General features: G+C 43.7%; 1 protein-coding gene across 5 annotated transcripts in view; it reads right to left on the reverse strand.

The window, feature by feature from the left end:
- PIK3CB (phosphatidylinositol-4,5-bisphosphate 3-kinase catalytic subunit beta) overlaps positions 1-24,459 on the reverse strand; it is an 89,796-nt gene extending 65,337 nt beyond the window's left edge. For 2 of the 5 annotated variants that reach the window (XM_062005992.1, XM_062005987.1), the window contains exons 1-2: positions 24,380-24,459; positions 3,090-3,260 (exon numbers count right to left, since the gene is read on the reverse strand). The gene's annotated coding sequence lies outside the window, so the exon portion shown is untranslated. Of the gene's footprint in view, positions 1-1,579; positions 1,827-3,089; positions 3,261-23,067; positions 23,126-24,379 lie in introns of those variants that run through there. The other 3 variants (XM_062005988.1, XM_062005991.1, XM_062005989.1) reach the window with 3 other exon arrangements.
- Positions 24,460-24,662: the final 203 nt, after the last annotated feature.

Below are 24,662 nucleotides of genomic sequence, written 5' to 3' on the forward strand. Positions count from 1 at the left end.
GCATTTCACTGGACTTTGCAACCCTTTGACATGTATATGGATATTCAATATGTCTTTAGATACAATTTTCCTAAAAGCAAGTGTATTACAAAGTTTCATTTTACCTTTTAATTAATTTTTTAATAGCTACAGTTATGGGAGTCTCTAGCTAATACTGCAAACCACAGGCCAATCAAATTCCTACAGCATTCTCCATATATTCATGTAACTTCAAACCCTGTAAGTACAGTCCTGGCAACATAACTAATGTGTTCCTGGAGTTTTGAGAAATGCCCAGCCTCAAGAACTTCCTAAGCCTGAATAAAGTTCAGTGTAAAAGCCGTGCTGACTTAGAGAACACATAACATTTACTTTAGCTACAGTTGTCAATTCCAGCTCAACAAAACTCATCAGTGTATCTGGTGACAAGAAAAATCTGTAAACGCAGAGAGTTCTGGCAAAAACAAACAACACTAAGCTTGCTTTATTTTGGAAGGTATTCAACATCAGGCTGCAAGCACACGTGTGCTGGAGCTAGACAAACCAGCGATTCTAACAACACTTACACTTCTCTTTCAGGAACTCTTTGGCATTAACGAAGATTTATTCCTCCTTTACACAGAAACAGGTTCTCATCTGTAGAAGAGTTTTACTTGTCTCTTAAGAAAGTATAGGACACTAGCATGCTGCCAAAGTGATCGCTCTGCGTGCTGCCCACTCTGGGCGGCACGGAAAAGCAGCATCTGACTGGAAATACGATCCATAAACACTGTTTTTCCACACAGATTCCTGTGGTCCAGAAGAAAAACAGCGCTCAGAAAAGTGGCTGAAAATAGCCACGAGTATCGGATAATGTAAACGTCACTTCAGAAAACAAAAATCATCACAATGCAATCTACAAGAGCGCTCCTCGGAGAAGCATTTCAAAAGTCACTAGGCACAAAGCAAAGCCCAAACTTCCCGGGCAGAACCTCACGGAGGAGAAAGCGCTGAACGCCCGGGGAGCGCTGAGCGTCCTCCGAGCGCCGCTCGAGCCCTGGGGCTGCGGAAGGGCCGCCCCGGCTCTGGCTCTCGTCACCCTGACACGTGGGGCGGCCGCGCCAGAGCCCGCGGGAGCGGCGGCCCCGCAGCGACGCACCGTCCCGAGGGCGCGGGCTGCTCGCGACACACTTGTTGCGGCGGCCGTTACCGCCGCGCGCTCTCCCGCCCGCCCCACCGAGGCGGCCACCGACCGGAGCGAGGCGGAGACGCCTACGCAGGGCCCCGAGCCCCCTTCCGCTGACAAACGGCCGCAGCCCGCCCAAACCTCTCCCCTAGCGCCGAGGAAGGGAGGGAGCCGCCCGGTCGGTTGAGCAACTACCGTGTCGCAACAAGCGGCAGCCGAGAAGTGCCGTTTTCCTGCGGAGCTCACGACCGGGGCAGGGAGGGACCGAAACGAGCCGGCAGCGCCAGCAGCCGAGGGGAAGCCCCGCCGCACGTCCCGCTGCCACGCAGACCTGCCCGCCCGGTCCGCTCCATCTCCGTCCCGTCCCCATCAGAGCCCGGCACAGATAACTCGAGACATCTCCCCCCTCCCCCGCCACTTCCCGAGCACACCCACCTGCCCAGGCAGCGGCCGCCGTTGTCTCCTGCGCCGCTTCTCAGCCAGCGCGGCGGCGCCGGCCCTCGCGGGGACCCGCTCCCTGCCGCCGCCGGGCCCGTCCCTCGCGGGGACCCGCTCCCTGCCGCCGCCGGGCCCGTCCCTCGCGGGGACCCGCTCCCTCCCGCCGCCGCCGGACCCGTCCCTCGCGGGGACCCGCTCCCTGCCGCCGCCGGGCCCGTCCCTCGCGGGGACCCGCTCCCTGCCGCCGCCGGGCCCGTCCCCGCCGCGCGCTGCCGCCTCCTGCGCGGGCACGGAGCGGGGTGCGAGGTTACCTAGGCAATAGCTTCGCCCGCGGGCCCCGTCCCACCCCCTCGACGCCGGTCGCCAACGTGGGTGCAGCTTTCGCTATCAAACTGCAGGCGGCGGCCAATGGCCCGCCGCGGCCCCGCCCCTCCTGGCGCTCCCGGGTCCATTTTTCCGTGAGAGGCGGAGATGGCCGCGGGGCGGCGGTGCCTTCGCTTCGTGCGGTGCGGAGCCGGCCCGCGCCCCCGCCTCTGGTCTGCCCCGGCGCGGGCGGGGGCTCTGCAGTGACCGTCGGCCAACGGAGCCCCTGCAGCAGTCCCCGGCTTTGAGCTCCCGCTGCCTCCCTGCCCCGCGGATTTACGAACAAGTTTCGTTTTCCCGCTCTGGTTTGGGACTTTTCTGCCGCGCTTCTCCCTCGCGGATGCCCCATAAAGCGTACGCACCCCTACTTCCAACCAGGGACGCAGCAACCTGCGGGAAGGCTCAGAAACCGAGCTGCGAGAAGCAACTATCCCCCTGCCCTCTCCTGCAAAGGGTCCAGCAAAGAGCAGCTCTCCGCAGCGGCTGTTGGCAATGAGCCGGGAAGACCTCATTAGGGCAGCTTATTGCCTTAACAATGATTTCCGTGATAAATCCTCATTTTAAGAGTCTTGGTGCTGAGCTCGTGGGAACAATTGCATTGAAAGCAGTAGGTATAAAAGAGGTGGTTTCCCAAGGTTTAACAGAAGCAAACAAAGAAAAGCAAAGTAGAAGGTAGCCAGTAATGAAACTACTTTTGCTCGCAGATAGCCCTGTCCCACGCAGTGCTGGGCTGCAGTAACATTCCTACCGCCTTTAATGAAAACAGGGCGGGGCATAGTCTACACTCAGTGTGATCACACTATTGTAACAGCCGGTTGCTAATAATCATGCTGTATTATTAGTCTTAGCTAGTTTTATCTGATATTTTTTCCAGTTATTCCAGCTTTGAAAAATAGATAGGTGGATTTACTCTGTCACCAACGTCACCGATTCTCCAGGCACTAAAAATTCATTAAGTTTGGATGAGTTGTTTGTTACAAACAAATCAAGCAACCACAACATGGATTGACTGGAAATTTATGTCGAGGACAATGATCTCCCCACTTATTTCAGCAAATAGGATTTTTGCATGAGCGGTGAGCACGCAGTGCAACATTAGGCAAACGTCAGCAAAAGGGAAGAAGATAAGGAGAACCTTGCCTACCACGTGTCAGTTGCCTTCAAAGCTCTGTTGCACACACCGATTAATAGTTCCCCTTCCCACTCTTAAGGAGTTCTTTTAAGGCTGCTGAGTTCTACAGGCATTGTTTCCTGAATATCATGCTGCTGCTTCATGCCACAGGAGAGTGGCAACTTCACTTGACTTCCCTTCTTCCTGGAAAACAAAAAAGAAAAAAAGCCAATGGATTTCAAATGAAAGTGGCTGGTTTGTCAGGCAAGCATCCAGATCATACAGAGGCAGCAGAACCTCTACAGATCCTGTCCTATATCATGAAGTTTACCTCAGCACATTGAGCCACTTGTCTCTTTTGTTTGAAGTTTACGTTGCTACTGAAATATGTTTCTGGAAAGCAAGGTATTCATGAAATCCAGTAAACAAAAAGTCCCAGATATGTAACTTCTCAAGCCATTGTAATACTTGTGGTTTTGACATTAAATATTCCAGATAGTCTTGGCCTGGATGTTCAAACCTTGGCTCACTCGTTGGCCTTACTGATGACAAATAGGTTTGTGCCTGGAAAGGCTAGATAATGCTTTTTAGAAAAGAGCTATTTATTCTGGATCTTTCAACACCAGGTTGTTGTTCCACAGTATCCCATGCAGTCTTTGTAAAGTGTAAGTCAACTATGATGTGAGTGATTTACTGGACTGAGCAGAGGGCTACAATCCAGAAATCTGTTTACTGCACTGCCATCTTTCCAATTGAATAATGACACCTTGAAGTGTCCATCATGCTCCCAGCACTTAAAATGTCTTATATAGACAATTTCTGCTATATCTATGATTAGATTTCAATGAAATACGCCCTCACAGTTTTTTCTGTAGGGCTGAAAATCCCTGATTTAGATTTTCCTTTCCCTTTTGTGTTTTAACGCTTCCAAATACAACATCAATATTTAGCTGTGGTGGCAGAGAGATCTCAGTCAGTAGTTAATCAACATTTTTTGGATTACAGTAGATCAACTTGCTTGATATTCACATTCTTGCCACACATGCAGTTTTTATGCACAGAGTGTGCAATATGGATAAGGAACTTGTTGAAACATCTTTTAAGACATGTTTTTTAAGAAACATTTTTATATGTGAAAAACAGACTTTAAATACAATTTTAATTTTCAGTTTCCTTATCTTCAGATTCTCTCTCCACCACCTTCACAAAACAACAAATCCTCTATTATTCTCCCCCTTCAGGCTATTGTTACATGTGTTCTCAGTATAACAAAAGGGTTTTGTCTAAAAAGGCTGTATCTGAGTCATGTCTTTGCATGTGAAACAGCTGTACACCTAGGGCACATTCTTGGTCACTTGAAAAATGCACCATTTTCAGCATTCTAAGTTTCCAGTATTTTAGCTCTGTGTCACTGCAGTGATCAAAAGAAAGGAACTAGCACAAATGTTGTCTGCATATCTGCAGATGTCATAGAACTGCTGCAGCAGACCTGGACAGAGGGAGAGAGAAAATGCAACTGAAAAGATGCTACGTGAAAGATCTTGGCCTAAAGTAGCAGTTTAGTGACTCTAAATGATAATGATGCAGAATACAGCTCAATACTGGTCAGAAGTTTCTTAGAAATCATTGATTACAAAATTAAATGCTCATAGAAAATTGCCAGTATCTGATACTGTGATACAATGGAAACACCTACAACATGTAGCTGAGGCAAAGGAATGTTTTGTGGTGAATACAGAGCAACATGAGAATCTCTCCTGAGTATTTATTTTCTTTTTAAAAGAAAGTTATATTGAAAACTGCATGGGCAATAGTTGAGAGAATAATGGTCACTTTACACCTATCAGTCCTTGCTTTGTCTGTGTGCTGTATACTGCCATCCAAATAAAAGGCTTTAGAACATCTTGTGTATGAAAAACATGTAACATTCTCCTAGGCAGTCACTAGAGGAAAGCCAGTTTGGATAGTAACACTGAAAAAATACCTTATCTGGAACAAACAAAACTTTCCTCTCCCATTTAAAATCTCTCCATTTATACTAGGAAAAAACTGTGCCCTGTTGCCAAAGGTTGTGGGTTGTTACCATTTGGGGGATAGAATTTGTTGTTAGTCATTGAAATTTAAGAGGTGCTAATCAGCAAGTGGATATTTTTGGCATGACTATTCCAATCCATGTGTTTAGAAAAAATAAATCACAAGTATCAGATTTAACTGTCAAAGTCTATCTCCTAAACCAGAAATACTAAAGAGATTTCCAAGGAATTTTGGCTATTAAAAGTACATTTACTAAGTCTATACATGATTTCATGCAGTAGGTTAAAGTACTACAACATGTAGAGATGATGCAACAGATAGCAGGATCGTGTAACAGTCTGAGCTGATAAATGAAAGCTGGTAGGCTGGACCTGGACCTTCCCCATCTCTGCATATGTTAGACCAATGTGTGAAATCAAAAATGGCCATTGCCATTATGGCCTTTCAGGGTGCACTGACACAGTGCTAAAGGCATGGAGAAAAACTCATCTGGTTCAATTCTGTAAGCCTAACATTCCCTCAGAGGTGTTCTCTGCGGTATGTTGCTCTCTTTTCCTGCACTTGCACCACTGTGTGTGTCTACAATAAGCTTCTCTCTGTTTCTCACACTGACTCTGTTGAAGAGGGAGGCAGCAGCAGCAAATAATGGATTGAGTAACAATCAGTACCAGACTGCAAATGCAAATGTCAGGAAAAACGGATGCAGAATTTGGCTAATGAAGCTATGGCCTAAAGCAAGAACAAGGGGCTATAAACAGTGCATTGCTAAACCAAGTTATTCAATATGTGTAAAACTCAGCTGAAAGGTGCATCTGCTGAGAACTTGGAGTGTACATATGGAAGCCAGAGAGGCAAACCACTGTTATCTACAGCAGCACCTCAAATAGCCAACAGTACTGATACCCAAATATTCAGCATCCTGGCACTTCATTGCTCTGTCCCTTGTACTGAATTTGGTGCCTCTCATCTTAAAATTTTAAACTTTCTTTAATGATGTAAAGCTGTTTGAAACAGAAGGCCTCTACCTCAACCTCTCTGACGTCCCCTGGCTGCTGTAACACACCAGAAGCACCAGCATGTCAGCTGACTCAGCGTCAGAACAGAGTCCTGCTGTGAATGAGTGGGCTCAGCTCCTTCCCCTTTTCCCCACTCTGGCAAGCTGTAAGAGGTAGTGTGCAGCAGCAGACCCAAGCTGGAGAGAGGCCTTAACCCACCAAAGCTCTCTTATGCTTGTGACCCCACAGAGTACAACTGCTTTTCTTCAGCTCCCTAAATCTGGGATGTGGACTGAGAGATGGACTCAGGGAGCTAGAGAGTTCCCCTGTATACAGAGGCTGCAGAGTGTCTAGAAGGTGCCTAGAAGGTACATCATCATATTGCTTCCAGTTCACAGAAACACCACAATCAGGAGCTCTTAAGACAGAGAAGTTTTAAATGGTGGGTTTATTGACCAATTTATGCCAATTCTATTGTTAATAAAGCAGAAGCTGATTTATATCACTTATCTGTAGAGAAAGTGGTTGAAAGTATTTAGTTGTCACCAAATCTATACTACAGCAGATATATATATATGATAGTTGCTTACTTTCTGCACCTGCTTATTGCAAACAGAGGTCTGCACAAGAGGTTCATGAGGCATGTGGATATTCATCTCTCACCAACCAGTAAAGTCCAAAAAAATTGCTCAGAATTAGGAAGAGTAAGGGGTTTACAAAAACCAACAACAGCCACCTGACTGCTGCTACAGTCTCACTTTATATATAAAAAAATCTCCACATAGTGTTTCATTTTTCCAGCTTTCCAACACATATTTTCCAAAAAATAGTTCCATTCATCAATACAAAACAACTTATTTCATCAAAAGCCTCTTGAGTAGTTGATGTCTAATAGAACCAAGACTTCTGTCCACATGTAACCTCACGCACCACACGGGCAACTCTCCCGTCAAGCTATTATCTCCTCTGCTCACTTTATGGGTTTGACTTCAAACCCCATGTTAACATATTTTTGTTACAAGAAGCAGCACTGGTTTGTTAAAATTGACAGTTTTTAGATGAGGCACTGAGTTCCCTTGTGTCATTTCTGCTGACTTTTCTAATCAAATACAAAAATCCCATGACACATTTTGACAAAAAGTAGGACACAGCTGGCTTATTTATTCTTTTACTAAAAATAGGCTTCAATGTCCAGCAGGTTGTAATGTGTTAGCACTTCAAGTTGCAATAGCTGCTCTACTTGCTTCGAAGCAGCTATATTAACAGTTCATTTTTGCAATATGCTAATTATGAAAATTTAGGCTTCACAACTAACTTTTGTGGATCCTTTTTGCTGACATCCTTGCTAGGATTAGACTGTCTAACAATTTACAAGGCAATAAAACACCTTTTTATCCTTACAGGAGGAGTTTCTGACACCCTTCAAGCACAGCACAGCATCTTGTGGGTTAAAGATATACTACTATTCTCAGCCAGAGGCAAAGACTACAAAGAGTTTCATTACAGGAACTTTAACATAGATGGTTTAAAGAAATCTCTGTCTTCCCATCTTCTTTACATATTTTTTTTCTAGCTGGCCTTTTTGTTAAAGCTGTTTTGATAACAGGATGGTTGTAGCAACTGTGAAAATGAATAGTGATCACAAATACTATTGAGTCTAACACATTGTAATGACTGTGGATACAAAATATGCTGTATTATTTCTGAATTTGTTCTTGCAGAAGACTTTTAACTGATGTTTTGTCAAGTTTGCTTAGAGAAGCTCGTTGTCCAGTCACAGTGGTATAAGTCAGGGTTAGCAAGACTTTCTTTTGTGTAGAAATGCTGTAAAAGAGAAAACATGTAGTCTTTAGCCCCTAAATTACACTGATGTTGTTACTCTCCGAGTCAAATATGTTTACTGACCTGCAGTGAGCTACTGAATTCTGTCATGTGCCATTTGCAAAACATGAAACAGTTGCTCAAAAAGAGATCTTTATCTCACACAAGTTACATGTCATGTGCAAGCCAAATGAAAGAGGTAAAAGCAAATGCGACCCATTACTGCTGCCATAACACTCAGGTGCTGTATTAATGTTTCACTAGTTTGTGGAAAAACATCATTGCTTTAATATCACTGATTATTATGTTGTCATGGTTTGGTCCAGCTAGCAGAGAAGCACCATGACAGTCTCTCACTCAGTGCCTTCCATTCATCCCCATCCTTGTTAGGATGGCAGAGGCCCCAGCTAAATGGGAGTAAAAAGATAAGCAAGGTTGCCTGGACCCAAGTCACCGCTCCCCATATCTCTACCTCCTCTCCCCTTCAATGGCTCAGGGAGGCAGGGAATGGGGTCAGTGTCTCACAGATGGGCTCTGCTGCTTCTCTCTGCTCAGATGAGGATGACTCCTGGCATTCTTCCCCTGCTCCAACATGGGGTTCCTTCCCCAGGACACAGTCCTTAATAAACGTCTCTGGTGTGGGTTGTTCCCAGCAGCTGCAGCTTCTGCCCATACAGGGTCCCTCACACAGGACAGTCCTTGGTGAATATCTCTGGCATGGATTCTTTGCCAGGGTTGCAGTTTCTGCAGATATAAGGTCCCTTCCTTGGGACATGGTCTCCTCCAGCCACAGTTTTAATGAAGAGAATCACTGCCCCTGGCTCAGTGATGAAGTGATTGGGTCCCTCCCACGGGACATGGCCTCCTCGAGCCATAGTCACTGCCCCTGGCTTGGGGTTCTTAAGCAAAATGAGTCTCTGCCCCTGATACAAGGTCATTATCAAGATAAGTCTCTGCCACTGATGTGGGGTCTTTAGCAAAATGCAAACAAATCTCAGCTTCACCAGTCCTCTCCATAGAATGCAGGGAAGTCTGCTCCAGCACACCTCCTCCTCTCTTCCTCACCCACCTTGGAGTCTGCACGGTTGTTTCTCTCACTCTTCCTACTCCTTGCACCACCATCAGCCAGAAAAGAAAGGACAGAAGAAGGAAGAAACAGGAAGAAGAAGGAGGAAGAAGCCTCCTCTTCTGACTTCTTAAAAAGTGATCATGGAGGCATCTAATTGGCTCAGCCCCAGCAGTGGGTCTGGCTCAGAGCTGGGGACAGTTTTGGACAACTTCTTACAGGATCTTCTTTACAGCCCCTTCCTCCTTACCAGAAATGGCTCTCATGTCAAACCATGATATGTGTACTAGAAAGTAAGTACATCTGTATCTATACCTACACATCAGAGAAAACTGAATTGGTTCAAGTAAAATTTTAAAAATCAATAAACACAAGAAAAATAACAAATACTACACACAGCATCATTCCTTTAAAAAAATCAGTTCTCAGCTAAGAATCACTACTTAAAATCTCAGATTTGAACTTCTTAGCCCTGGTGAATACCATACAGTTCTAATACTATTGATGAGGTTCTATTTCTAAAAGGACTATTCAAAATAGGAGGCTTAGATTGGACATTGGGAAGAACTTTTTCACCAAGAGGGTTACAAAGCATTGGAAGGGGCTGCCCAGGGAAGTGGTGCAGTCACCATCCGTTTAGTGATGGGCCTGATAGTGTAAGGTTAGTGGTTAGACTTGATGATATTAAAGGTCTTTTCCAACCATAACAATTGTTTAAGAAGGGCAAGTGTAGAGTCTTGCATCTGGGAAAGAAGCACCCCACCTACCAGTACAGGTTGGGAAATGAACTCTTGAGAGCAGTGAAGGGGAAAGGGACCTGGGGGTCTTGGTGGGCAGCAGGATGAGCATGAGCCAGCAACGTGCCCTCATGGCCAAGAAGGCCAATGGCATCCTGGGGTGGATTAGAAGGGCTGTGGTTAGCAAGTTGAGAGAGGTTCTCCTCCTCCTCTGCTCTGCCCTTGTGAGACCACATCTGGAATATTGTGTCCAGTTCTGGGCCTCTCAGTTCCAGAAGGACAGGGAGCTGCTGGAGAGAGTTCAGCACAGGGCCATCAAGATGATTATGGGAGTGGAGCATCTCCCTTATGATGAAAGGCTGAGGGAGCTGAGGCTGTTGAGCTTGGAGAAGAGGAAACTGAGGGATGATCTCATTAATGTTTACCAATATGTAAAGGGCTCTTCTGAATGATGTCCAATGACAGAACAAGAGGCAATATGTACAAGCTGGAACACAAGAAGTTCCAAGGAAATATAGGGAATAACTTCTTCACTGTGAGGGTGAGGGAACACTGGAAGGGGCTGCCCAGATGGGTTGTGGAGTCTCCTTATCTGGAGACTTTCAAAACTCACCTGGATGAGTTCCTGTGTGACCTACTCTAGGTGGCCCTGCTCTGGCAGGGGGGTTGGACTAAATGATTTTTCAAGGTCCCTTCCAATCCTTAAGATTCTGTGATTGATTCTAAATATATATAAATATCTCTCTCTCTCTCTCTCTCTATATATATATATATATATATATATATATCTCAGGCATACAAAAGGCACCCACAGTTCTTATTAAGGATGTTTCAAGTGTCTAGAAACTTCCCTAATACTCATTCATGAACATCTAATCACATCAATGTTTTTTGGCTATAAAATTGCCCTACACTAAGATCAGTGCAAACAGTCACTAAGATGCAGTGAAAGCAGTGAGAACCAAGAATATTTTGTGCCCTGCTGGAACAAACAGAACCACTTTCATCTCCCAGTTCTATTACTTTAACTTCCCACAATCATGAGACGTGAGTCCCACCTTCAGAAAACAGAGTACCCTGATGCATTTCAGAGCAGTACTCACAAACTGTTATTAACCAGCACCAGACAACCAGTGCAGGATTGATTCTAGGAATACTCCTAAAAGGCCAACATATCTTTTGAACCAATGCTCTGCACAGTCTTTTGTTGCTAGATAATCCAGTCATCCTGAATCAGGAAGACTCATGTTATTTCTAGGAATTACATTTTAGACAGTTTCTTTGAGCTACAAGTGCACCATGTTCATTTTTAGTCCTCCCTAGCTAACCTTACTAAATCTGGCTAGATGCCATGAAGAAAAAAAGTTGTTGTGGCATAAGAGAGGAAGTGTATTAGCATTAGCTTCAAAACTAACAAATGAAGCCTTCCTCACTGTTTTGGAAACTCCAGGCTTCCTGGCAAAACACTTTTGAAAACAATGTTTCCAAGTATTGATTAACCAAACCAAAACATGTGTGTGTTTCACCCAGTCTGGAAATCTATCACAAGACTGAAAGCTTCATGTATATGACTCATTCGCCTTTAAACAGCTATGCAAATTATGCCAAGTCTCTGTTTATCACAGCTTTGTCAGCAAAACAAATACTTCAGCAGGTGAATCATGAAATTACTGTCTGTGTGGATGCTAAGCAAACATAGAGGGAAGAAGACAGATGCCAGTTTAACTTCACGCTTCCTAATCTATTTCTCCTTCCCCTCTCCTTCACTCCATCACTGTGATGTTGCTAACGTGGGCAGATGAACTCTTTTTGCCTTTTCCTCAACACACAGTCCTTTTGGCTGCAGTTCAGAAAGTCCTTTAGACACATCAGGAAAACTGAAACACATGCTTAAGTGGTTTGCTCAGGAGGGAGTGCTTGCTGCACATAACTCGAGGAGACTGGGGTTTCATTTCCAATATGAGAAATGCATCCATTTAAACAGCTCTACCATCTAGCATGTAGCTCTCCTGCTTGGAGGGGGCTCACAGGGGACTTTTGTTGCAATTCTGTCCTAGAATGAATAAAGTTTGACAGGCTAGCACTGCTCAGAGAAAGGCTAGCCATCTGGACAAGGTTAGGTCACCTTTGCAAGGGAACAAACACATTCCAATAGTTCATAAAAACTTGGCTGAAGAGTTGTGGTTCTTTTTTCATTCCTGGAATGTACCTCATTGCCAAAGAAGGTAGCTATTCTCAGGAAAATACTCCATGGGGAGCAAGAAAATTCTTCTGCAAAGCCATTCCTCCCTGCTCCACCCCTGACATTACACAAGTTGAATAATGCATGTCAAGGTATTAAGTAACATGTAAATATTTCCAGTAAACGTTTCTGCTGCAGGCCTTGGTTTGACTGGTATTGCTTCCCTCTGTGATAACGGAACAACAACTTCCTCAGTTATTATACACCTAAAGCTTCATATTAATGAAGCATTTACTTACAGTCACTGACTGGAATCTTCCTCTTCCCTTGTTTCCCAACACAGATTTTAAACCCATTTAAAACTTACCTACTGAAGCCTTACTTGGAGATGTCCTTCTCCTAAAGTCTCTGATTGGCCTTACAGTCTATGCAGTGATGTCCCAAAAATATTACAGTTCTGGTAATACATTTAAGGACAAATGACAAATTCCAATCAGAAACAAGTCAGGTTCTTCTCATACCACTAAGGATGTTTTATATGGACCTCTGGCTTCCCATCATGAATTGGCCAATAATATTCCTGCCTCTATTTTGAGATAATGTATTTTCTTTTTTTTCCTAGGGATGTGAGTGCAGAGTGTTGGGAAGCTACAGTTCTTTTCAATCTGGTAGAGGAAATCCCCTTGGAATTTAGTATTGCTTTAGGCATGCACACTGACTGCACAGCATATGCCAGTAATTCCTTTTCCTTTACCATCTATGACACTTCTCAGCATAGGCAAATGTATCTCTGAGGCAAGTAACCAAAAGGGAACACACTTAAAAGCTAAAACATTGCTAGGATAAAGATGAGATCTCGAATCACCACCGTAAGACTGAGAATTGTTAGTCCCAAAGGAGAAATGCCCAAGGAAATTTCTGGGATTTTCCACTGGAATTTGTACTTTCCCAAAGTGTTTTCTGTAGGAGAGACTGACCTAAGGTCAAGTATCTGAGAAACTCTGAGGAAACATCACCAAATTCCACTCCAAAAAGTGCTTGGGCAAAAATTTGAACAGACCTGTTAAGTGGGAAGACAAAGTCATCCACTTTCTATAACTTTCTAAAGTATAAATCATTTCTTGTAATGTCTGTTAGCTGCACAGGGCTGAGTTGTGGGGAGAGAGAGATTGATTTCCCAGCAATCAAACTTGCAGCCCAGCTGAGGACACAACACTGGCACCACTAAACTTCAGTTAATACCAAGGGGCTTCCTGATCCTGAAAAAAAGAAGTACCTTTCTCACTACACAAAGGTGTCTGAAAAGCAAAAAGCTCAACTGATCTTACAAGCTGAAAGTAGGCAAACTAACACTGGAGTTTACTGTGGTTTTGATAGGTGTTCATAAGCAGCATTGCATGTGAAGACTACTGGCATAACAAGACATAAGGCAGACAAAGGACAGGAGATTATTAACCTCTTTTGATGCTTACTGATCATTTGGTTCCAATATAACTTTTTGAAAGACTGTCTTAAAGTGAAATGAGTTTCCCTGGACTTCATCCTAAATTGCAATAAGATTGCTTCCAGAGTAAGAAATGTGCAACTGTTTGGGCAAAATATGGAAAGCAGAAATATCAGAGAACAACCTCCTCCAAGCCCTTTCTTTACCCTCCCTACTTACAGCAGCAGCCTTTTTTGCCTGATCTCCCACACCTGAATGAGAAGTGATGAGTTAACAGTACTGAATATCACAGCTCCCCACCTCAAGGCCACCAACTCTTAGTAGGCTTCCCAATGCAGCAATGAGTTACTGATTGCATTACAGTTATCACAGGAACATCAGTGCTCAGTAAGGAGTCAATAAAGGTTTTTCAATGCTACTTCTCTGCTGCTTTTAGCTCCCTCACAGAAGAGGAACTATTGGAAAGACCAAACCATCCACAAACACTTTTGGAGAAAGCTTTGGCTAGCCACTGCTGCTTTCCTAAGAAAGAGTAATCCCCATATGCAAACAAGAAGCATGCCCCCCAGCTCATGCCCTGAGATGTCTCTACAGGCCCTAGAAGGAGGCAGCTGCCTGCCACAGCCTTCACATGAGCAGCACAAGGCTAAAGCAGGACATGGTACGGCAGAGAGAAGAGGGACTTGCTGCTCTGCACATTGAACACATATAGATGTATATAATCCACACCCCCCTACAACTTCACAGCAATTTGGCCTTCTGTTTTTTAATACATGCAAGAAATGTCAGCCCTCAGCCTGGCATTCACTGTAATCTTGTTATAAAGCAGTGTCTGGCAGGACTGCAGCAGCCCCTGCTCAGCCTTCTAGTCCCCTTTGCATCAGTTTTGTGTACCACATCCCACCAGGGAGCTGGGAGCAGACTCATAATCCAGCAGATAACCATGACTGTGAAAAGCCAAGACTGGATGGTAATGAAAGCCCATACACATTTGGTGTATGGAAATGTTTACATACCTGTCTACCCATACATCTATATCCTTCCTACTGTACATTAACTCACAGAGCTTCAAGCAAAGCCTTTGGCAAGCGTATTTCAGCAGCAGTGATCCATATCTTAAACTACAGCAAGTTGCTAAAGCAAAGCAGTGATGTAATGCCATTAAATGTGAGCACACTGCCTTTAACTATCCCATGCAAAATCCAACAGCATTTCTAATGCCATCATACAACTGGTACAGATGCAAAATCATTTAAACTGCCAACTCCAAACTCATCCTTACTTTATTATTAAAGTACCTTTAAAACTTCTTTTGCCAGTTACAGCTTCCAGTTAGAGTCAATCCATCATAGCGTGGACTAGAAGGGTGTCTTACAACAGCAGAAAGTATCAAATAGTAGCTCTCAAGCACCTTTATTCTCAAGCATCTATTAACAACAAATGGATCCAATATCTAGAATGGCCACAATACAGAAAAAGAAATCTTCTCCATACTGTAGTGATTACAAAAGTCTCTATTTCTCAAATACCATCTGCAAACTTAACAAACATGCCAATTCCTTCATACAATACATCCAAAATCATCTCTTAAACCCCTAAAATGTAACATTATCTTCCCTTCAATAACGTAACTGTAAAATGTATGCTTAACCTTTAAATCTTGACTCCAATGCTAAATATTCCTTTGAGAAAAAAGTCTTGAATTTTAGTCACATCACAAACTACTGCTTTCCAGATACCTATTAAAAAGAAATACACACAGGTATGGAGAATGAGGTCCTGCTACAGGATGTCAAGTTTTCTAGCAAAGAACATGCTATTACATTTCATGACTTAATGATTTTACACAAACCTAAGAATCTATTCTGCTCAGCTAATTATCATTTACCATAAACATACTTTGAAAAACTGAGCATTATCTTCTTTTGCTGTTTGCTCTTTTTCCCCCATGATGAAAGCTGAGGGGAAAAAGATGCAGTTCTATATAGGCTTGACCATGTGAGCTCCATTAAAAACCTGTTTATTTCAAGTTGTTAAAGATCAGGTAATAACCTCCCTCAAAAGATGAAAACAAACATGAACAGACCTTAATTAGTATCTGATAAAGAAGTGGGGCTGCTGCTGTGTAAATCCTGAATAATGTAGGGAGACTCAACAAAAGATGCTCTGTTTCTCATGAGAGTAACAACTCTTCAGGCAGCCTGCCCCTTCCAGCACCAGAAACACACAGGACACTGTCACAGTGTAATATGGTTTTTCCATGCTCTCTATCTGAAAAGTGCTTTTATCCTGTAGTTTAGAAGGACAATCTGCTGTCCCATGCTATACTCCATGCCTGCATCAAAGCACTGTGAAATAAATCCATCCTCCTGGGCAAACTCTGAATAAATCACACTCCCAGTAAGGCAACTATTAATATTCAAGCACATACATCCAGAGAGCACATGCAAGTTTTACCACATACTGGATGTGCCTGTGGCATTGCCTTGCAGACTGTCAGAAACCTCAGCTATCTCAACATCGTTCCTCCTAGTCTAAACTGGAACCAAAGATGAGTTCTCTCTTCTACCTGCATTTCATCCTGATGAGAATATGCTGAGGCAACTGATACACCTCACCGATTCACTCAGCAGCAAACAACTGATCTGCATATTAGCAAGGTGCTTTTTGCTTAGCAAATGATGGCACACAAACACATAAGGATTAAATTTAAGGCTACAGTTAAAGACTACAAATCAATGCTTGTACAGCAAGCTTACTAACAGCTCTGCATTACTGCAGTTGTTTCACTCAGGTTTCTTAACAGACACTGAGATACAGAGCATCTTCATTAGCCATCTGCCTTTTTGATGCACAATTTATGCATTTTTAAACCACAATTTGTTTCACCCTTCGGGTCTGTAGTGATCAATTTCACATATCCACATGTATAATCCTACACACATGAGCAATCTTGCTGACTTGAACCATCTTTCTAAACCAATCTGTGCTCAGTGCAAGTCAGGTTCTGTATATTTTACCCTCTTCCAACTCATCCCATCTGTTTATGTCCTTTCCATCCAGATGACTATAATCTTCCAAGGTTTCAAATTCACCTTTTTCCTTTCAGTTTTTCCTGTCTGATGTACATTGTAATGATACTAAGGAGACATTTATTAAAGAACTAGCTTAACACAATTTCTTTCCACTGTGTTTCTCCAAACTGACTGTCTGAGTGTGACCTTTCAAAGGTATTTGGCAGAGGCCTGTCATTTGTCAAGTTATTTTTCCAGTTTTCGCCACTATGAGTTTTAAAATTGATATGAAATTGTTTTTGTTAAATCAGATTAAAAAGAATGCTAAATGAGCTGTCATCTTTTAGTCTAACTCCTTAAAACTGCATGAGATAAATAAAGTACACAGTGGGAATTCCACCTAGGCACAGAGCTGTAGGGGGAGAAAAATTACATCTCTTGGGCAATACTTCAAGTGTTTGTGAAGAACTGTTTTCATTCTTAACCTCAAATCAACAATGCTACATCTGGGCTTGATGGGATCTGTGGAAAATATAACAGGACAATATCTCATTCTGCTGCCCTGCCATCTCTAATGTTACGTGTCTGTGCCACAGACCAAGTTGTTAGTTTCTTACAGCTTTTATTAACCCCAGGCTGGTGTGTTAGTTCCAGATGCCAGGGTGGAATCGGGAGATCAGTTGCTGCTAAGCTGTAGCTATTTTAAAATATTGAGTATGACAGGTCAGAGCAGCACAAAGAGTTTTATTCATGGAAAATCTTACTAGCCTTCAAAGCAAGTCATATGAGAGCTATATGAATACATATATTTTTATAGCTTGTGCCTAAATTAGAAACAAGACTAAAAATCTCAGTGTTGCTCACAAACTCCTTCCCTTCTCTCCACATTCTCCTATTCTTTTTGCATGGTACACTGTTTCCTTTCTTTTTTTCCCTCCTCCTATTCCTTCTTGTCCCTTGTCTCTCCAGTCCTCCCATCCTACCACATCTTGACTTCATGTCCACTTCTAGCCACATGCTGGATTCACAGATGCAACAGAACAAGTTCTGGCATTTTGGAAATCTGGCAGTTTCCAGGTACAAAAAGACCTCACCTTGCCTGCCCCAAACAAGGCATTGCTAAAAAGTACAGGAGGAAAAAACCCACAAACACCAAAACCTGAGACTGCTTAAAATTATGGTGTTACGTGTCCTGAGTTTTCACAGTTTAAAGCAAAGTAATCAAACTACACTGGCAGAAGCCAGTAACAGATGCAGCTCAAACTATCTAGGATTGGTTTTAATATTTGGGTTCTAGGAAGTACACAGAAACTGTCACTACCCAACTGTGCCAGAATCCTGAGGGACAGGGCTGCCTTCTCAGCAGCATCTCAACTCATCAGTCTTGCTGCAGGTTCTGGCTCAGTTACTTTATCTCAACCAACCTGCCTATGCCACCTGCTAACTGCCACAAAATAACTGTAGTGACAGAATATTCAATACTTGCCTGTATTCTAGAGGTGAGGAAAACAGGAGCATCCATTGTGTCCCACGTGCTTCTATTACTACAGTGTAATTTCACAGATCTGTAGAGCTTCAGAGAGAAAGTACTTTTGGTCTGCAACCTGAGGGCTGGCTCTTCACAGTATCTCTGCCACCAACCACTGTCCAAGAAGCTGAGTGTCTCTGTGAAGCTCAGGCTAGCAAAGCCAGATAACAGCTTCAGTCAGAACCACGTGGAAAGAGTCTTCCTTCTGCTGATCACCGTGATATGTTTCATAAAACAAGCTCAGCATATCTTCAGTGCTTCACTTTGCACCTGTCTGCTAGGTTGTATTTTGGATGGAAGGCTTTGGTACTGCCTTCTCTATATATTATGTCCTCATCCTGCTGGGAAAGGCAGACAGTCACTACCAGCTCCTTCAGCTGCCTCAGACATTGGTACAGCAAAGCTAACTGTATTGCAGTTTTAACTGAGCATCTCTAGGGGACAAGGACAAGCAGTGCATGTGTACACTCATCAATATTCAAACCAAATGGTATCATACATTCAGTGACATCTCAACAAAACGAGTACAAAGCCAGAATCTATCTCTCCTAAGCGAGCTGTGTTTAAATGAAGTTCATTACAAGGCAAGAAATATGCCAGTTTAATGCTGTAGATGTGAACCAAAAAATTTGTCAGAGCCAAAATAGACAAGGAAAAAGGCCATTTCCTCACCCTCTAACTTTTGGAACTAGACCAGCAGAGGCTAAGTGGGTGCTACCCATTCAAGCATGTGAACAGCGAGAGGCAAACTTCTAGCTGGATATAAAACTCTGTCTACAAGGACAACAACCTCTAAAAGAGGTAAAGGAAGCCACAACAGCTACTTGGATTTACATGCTTGTAATAAAACAGATTTGAAAACAGACAGTTAGGTATCTCTAAATGGTACCAACAGCTTCACTGGTGGGTGTGGGTTACAGCTTCAGAAGATTGCAATCTCCCTTGCCATACAGGAAAGGAAAATCGTTTCTTTTGGAGGAACTCAGAGTTGCTCAACCTTAATTAATCTTCTAAAACAGGAAATCCCTGCCAGCACAGGTGGAACTATAATATGCTGTCTGTGCAGCTGGGAGCATGAAAAATGGGATTTGCCTGTTCCCATCTCACTCACCAGAAGTAGAGAGTAAATACTGTAAGGAAACGTGACACTGAAAAACTTGCAGCAAAGTAAGCACAAAAGCTGCAAGGAGGACTATAAACATCACTTAGGTAATTCACAGGTAAGTTCCCTACAGCAGTAACTAAGGTTTGAGCCCTTCTGAGGAAGCTACTGTCACTTTGAGAACTTAGTGACAGGACAAAAGAAATTCATTTGAAGTTGTATTTTAGGAAACAAAGTTGAGAGGACACTTTGCTGTCTTCTGACATCACCTGTACTCCTGAAAGAGAGTAAAGTGTACTCACAACACCAGCTTCTCTCAGCCATCTGTGCTCTTTAGAATTGGTATTTTTAAATACAGTTTACACTGTTACTTGCTGAACCACATTACCAAAGATGAATGTCGGGATAGAAATTGCTTTGCCTTTGAAATGTTGAGTTAAAAGTCAACACAAATACACATTCTTTTTCAGTGCTTACTTGTCTGCAGCATTTTCATTGTGGGAGCGTGTAGAAAAGAGGGGCAAAAGCAATTTAGACTTCTGTCTTATTAGAAGCAAAAAGACTTATGGACATGTGGAGATGATGCATGTGATCACTGCATGGATGGGTATGCTCTGCACTCCCTGCTATCAGCACGAAGGCTATGTTTATTCTAAGCTGAACTTAAACAGTATTTTTCATGAGGGCATACTTCAAGCTCCACAAAGCCATCTGTATCAAAAGAGTAACACAAGGCAGATTGCAGTGAAAGTGAAAGAAAAGCGTGTCCACAATGAAAACAACCAACACAAATAGCAGCACCAATGCTTTGTTTAGACTAGGGAAAGCTTAGCAAGTCACTGATGAAAGAGCTATACGGGTGCAATACTGAAAGTGATGTTTTCATCAGAAGAGTAGCACTCTCTTTACAAAAGAGCCTGAACACTTCTAATCACATAATATGATCCTCACTCATCTGATGCCCCAAAACAAGTGAGTAACTAAAAGAAAGCCAATCTGTTCTTGGTTAACTGCAGACATACCGTCACCACACTCACCCACTGAAGGAAAATATGAAGATATTTACTATTAATTAAATCAAATGCTATGAGGAGTGTTATTTTTTCCTTTTCCTACAGATACATGCAACTATCACACTGTTTAGACTACTAGAAGGCTATGTTTTCTCAACTATACATTTCAATTGATATAATAGATAGGAATTCACATGATTACAGTACTTTCCCACTAATTTATGTATTATTGTTCCATTTCCAAAAGTCATTGAACCTACAGGAGCTTTAATAGTCACTATATTATGGTATTGCACAGCAAACACATGCTTGGAAATGATCTGAATACATACAATGGAGGCAGTAAAATAAACAAGATTACACAGCTGGCCTGGCACTTCAACCTGGATACTAGTTGCAGCAAGGAACTAATATATATTTGCCAAAACAAATGCCCATCAAAGCCACAAAAGCAATTTAATGCTTATAAATATGCTGACAATGCTTTTCCAGAGCTGTGAGTAACACAACAAAGGAGCCTGAAGATAGATCAGAAGTGGTTCAAAATGTACATATCCTCCTCATCAGCTTTAAGTTCATTTTCAATCTGGCCTCTGTGATTCAGGCTGCTATACTCTCAATATTGAAAGTAAATACATAACAACAATTGAAATCAATTTTCCTCTTGCCCATATTGGCATTTCATTTATCCTGGGATTTAACAGACATGTTCTTCCCTCTTGAGATGGACTGGTAAGAGACACAGTTTAATATAAGGCAACTTTGCAATGTTGAGAGAAAGTCATGAGCTTTTGCTTTCTACAAGTCAAAATGAAAGCCATAGTTTTGGTCACTACATTAAGTAAGGCGAGGTACTCTAAATAAAAAGCTACTCTAAATTCCTGGCAAATTACAAGGTTTAGGTCATCTCTGGAAGGAATTTGTGTCAGCTGGAGGAGGGCATCTATGTGAAAGATTAATAATAATGAAAACAAACATCTTTTTAAAGTAGAGGTAATAGTTGTTGAATTTATCATCACCTGCAGGACTGGTTATGTTACTAATCCTTCACATCACACAAAGTAAACAGAAAATAATGAATGCTTCACAAACAACCCTCTCACAGAAGCTTCAGTGCCAATGTTGTTCTGATCAGTTACAATTAATTAAAAAGTTATAAACCCAAATATTCAGGCCTTGAACACAAATTCCTTATCTCTGAGAAACAAAATATAATAATAAACAAACCAATCTCTCAGAGCACCACCCTGTCAGAGGTAATGGAGTTCCTGGATCACAGCATCACTGGGGCACCCTGGTCTCACTGTTCACAGCTTTTTAATGAAAAGCCCATTGTGTTCATGAAATGGAGATGCTGATCCGATGTGTACATGCAGGGATTCCACCACTGAGCTCTGCTGAGCCACCACAGGAGTCAGAGGGTGAGAGCCTGAGTACTGTGATGCTTTCAAAAAACAAGATCAGAACGTAGCTGACTGTGATATTTATGGGATGCTCATTAAATCCACCTCACTGCACAAGCTCTTTCCTCCTCTTTTCTGAAGAAGCTGGGAAACAATGGTCAATTGGTAATGTGTCTCAAGCCAGCAATAAGGAATGTCTGCAAGGACACAGGACTGTGAGAGAGGGTGAAGAGGAAGAGAAGGAAATTGAGAATAAAACAAAAGATGGAAATGAGGAAGGTCAGAAGGTTGTTTATACATTTACAATATCTTTAAAATAAAGTCACTCCCCCAGAGAGATGCAGGTGGCACACTGATCTCATTAGAAAAACCACAATGGTTCAGAGACAAGGTTCATTTTTGACACAGATCCTGTTTCCAAGCACTGCTCATTCACAGATGTTGTAGAGGAAGGTTCCCAGACACACTGTTTGATACACTTAAATGTGATTCCACTGGGGAAAAGACAGAAAAGTTTTCCTCAAATTCATGACCAAGTTAGAAAAATACGATGCAAGGTGAAACATGGGATCTGCTATTCAGAACAAGCCATCCATGGTCATAATGTTTAGAACCAATTGTGATGTTTTTCCCCTGAAAACAGCACTTGGTACAGCACACAGCATCCCAGCAGAACTCCCAGGTCCTAAAAACTTGTCTATATACCCCAAAAGCATGGAGAAATAAACCTGGCTGCTCACTGCTCTGTTAGCATGAGAACTAGGCAACTAGTGTACCAATAGTACAAAAGGGACTAGTATTACCAAGTACTCCATGCAGGCTTTGAGAGCAAAGCACAAAGAATTACACAGGCCACCTACTCCTAAGGAAGAAACTGCCACACCAGGATGACGTGGCAGTCACTGTTTCACTCATGGAAGCTGTTGAGGCGAAAACCAGACAAGATCGACTGCATTCACTTCTCATCCCTTCATTAATATTGAAGCTTAATAACTGCTGCCTGGGGCTGCTCAAATACATCCCTCTATGATGCTCTTCTGAAAATTGTGGTGTTCTCCAGGGGAAACAAAAAAAAGCTTTCTGCTAAAAGCACTCACTCTGACTAGTATTTTATTTCTGTAAAAAACAGGATCTACTGTCTTTCATTCTCCAACAAAACCTTGGTTTTGGAGCAGTGGCACACCCCCAGGGCACACCTCCCACGAGCAGTGAGATCACTCACTGGGGAGGTGATGACAACTGGGGAGACACAGCTCAGCCAGGGAAGCCAGTTCTGACTCTGTATTGAGTCAAAGTTGAGTATTAAAAACTTTTAAAAGATTTACTGCAAGTGTTGGCAAAAGTGTGATTTCACCTTAAGATTTTCTACAAAATATAACCATTTGATGATCAGGTGTGTTCCTCACCATTCCTGGGGACCCTTGAAGATGCCACTACTAAAGATGGAGCCAACTACATGAGGATGCAGGAGGCCTCAACAACAGGAGCCATAGCTCAGCACTGCCAGACTCTTTCCATCCCTAGAGTCTCCAAATAGCTGTTTCCTCTTCCCTTTCTTCCCTTCTCAAGCATCTTGGCTCCAGTACCTATCAACTCTTACTGTCAAAAGGGACTAAGCTCACCACAGAATGTTGTGTATCACCCTGACAACATCAAAGATTAACTCACTGACCTTTGTGTTTAATGTAGAAAAACTATTTACTGGAACATGGCATTCAAACGTTTAACACAGATTCTGATCCAAGGGCAAAGGATAGCTCATCGTGCTTCAGTAGCTATCTGAGCTCTCTCACAGGTTGCAATGTCTGCAAGAAAGAAACCCAAGCACACATATGTGTAAGCAATCAAGGTTCCACTCTTATCAGACTGCTCCCAGTCTGCGCATGCTTTGACAGGTCGTTACAACTACCAGGAAAACACAATAGCCTGAATCTGAAAATACCTCTGGTCTACCAAGAATCCAACCTGAGGGACAAACATGCTGATATATTCTAAGACCAGTTCATATGATGAGACACTGATTATCTTGGTGCTTCAAGTGAACAGCTTAATTGGAATAGAAACCCGGGATGATTAATCACAACTAAGGAAAACACCTTGCTACAGATGACAGGCAACATCAGTGCTTTGCATCGTTAAAAAATACTGAGGTTACCGTTCAGGACAGCACATGCAGAAAGCATTTAAGAAAAAAACCCCAAAGATAAAATCTTGTCTAATTGGCAAATTCCTCCCAATAACACCCTAAACGGTTTGACACACGCTGGCAGGCGACAGGCGTTAGCCTGAGACGTGCTGCCAGCCACACTTTCAGCCCACTTCCCCACTCCCAGCAGCTGCCAGCCCTACCTGGGGTTTGGAAGCTTCCCCCTTGCTTTCTGGTAAAGCAGCCTCTGGAGTCACATCTCCTCGGCAGTTTGGATTACTTTTTTCTCACTCGTTTGTTGTTGTTTTTTGGGGGTTTTTTGATACAGCAGCATCTGATCTTTTCCAGTCTCAACTCCTCACCTCCCCGCCTCGAGAATGGGAAGGGACCCTTAAAACACGTCCAGGGGGTGGGATTCAGCACCGCCAAGGTCTGGGACTCCACTCAACACACGCTATAGGGGCGTAGAGGAGCTTGTCGCTCAAGGCAAAGTCGCCGGGGCCAGGAGCGGGAGGGTCCCGGGGCAGCTCGGCGCCCGCAAGGCCGGGAACCGGACCGGGCTGTCCCGGGCGCTCCGCCCGCTCTCTTCCTCAGCGTCCCGGCGCACAGGGAGCCGGCCACGCCAGGCTCTGCCCAGGGCTGCTCCGGAGCAGCTTCAGCCCCTGTTCGCCAGCGGACAGAGCCCGGCCGGGCAGGACGAACGCCCGCCCCGCCCCGCCACTCACGGTCCGGCTGGCTGCCGAACGGCCGAGCCCGTCCCTCGGCTGCCGGGCCTGGGAAGAGCTCGGGGACAAGGTAAAATAAGGAAGCAGAGAAACAGCCGAACCCGCTGTCCTACCCGGCTGCGCTGACGGGCCCTCGCTCCGCAAGCTCGCACCGACGGCACGTCCCGGCACAGGCTCCCACAGCACAGCGCAGCCCAGCCCGCCCCGCCCCACGACGGCCAACCGGCCGCCCCCGCCTCCCTTTCCTCCTCCCCGGCCCAGCCCCGCAGCACAAGCACATTCAGAGCTAATAGGTAATCGACGCTGGGTATGCTGGGCTGCAGAGGGCTTCCCGGTACCTTGCTCCTACAAGAGCCTTCGAAGCAGTTCTTTTTTTCCCCTCGGCGTTAGCGTTTG

Source organism: Colius striatus, chromosome 12 (assembly GCF_028858725.1).
Source record: "Colius striatus isolate bColStr4 chromosome 12, bColStr4.1.hap1, whole genome shotgun sequence".
Classification (NCBI taxonomy): Eukaryota; Metazoa; Chordata; class Aves; order Coliiformes; family Coliidae; genus Colius; species Colius striatus.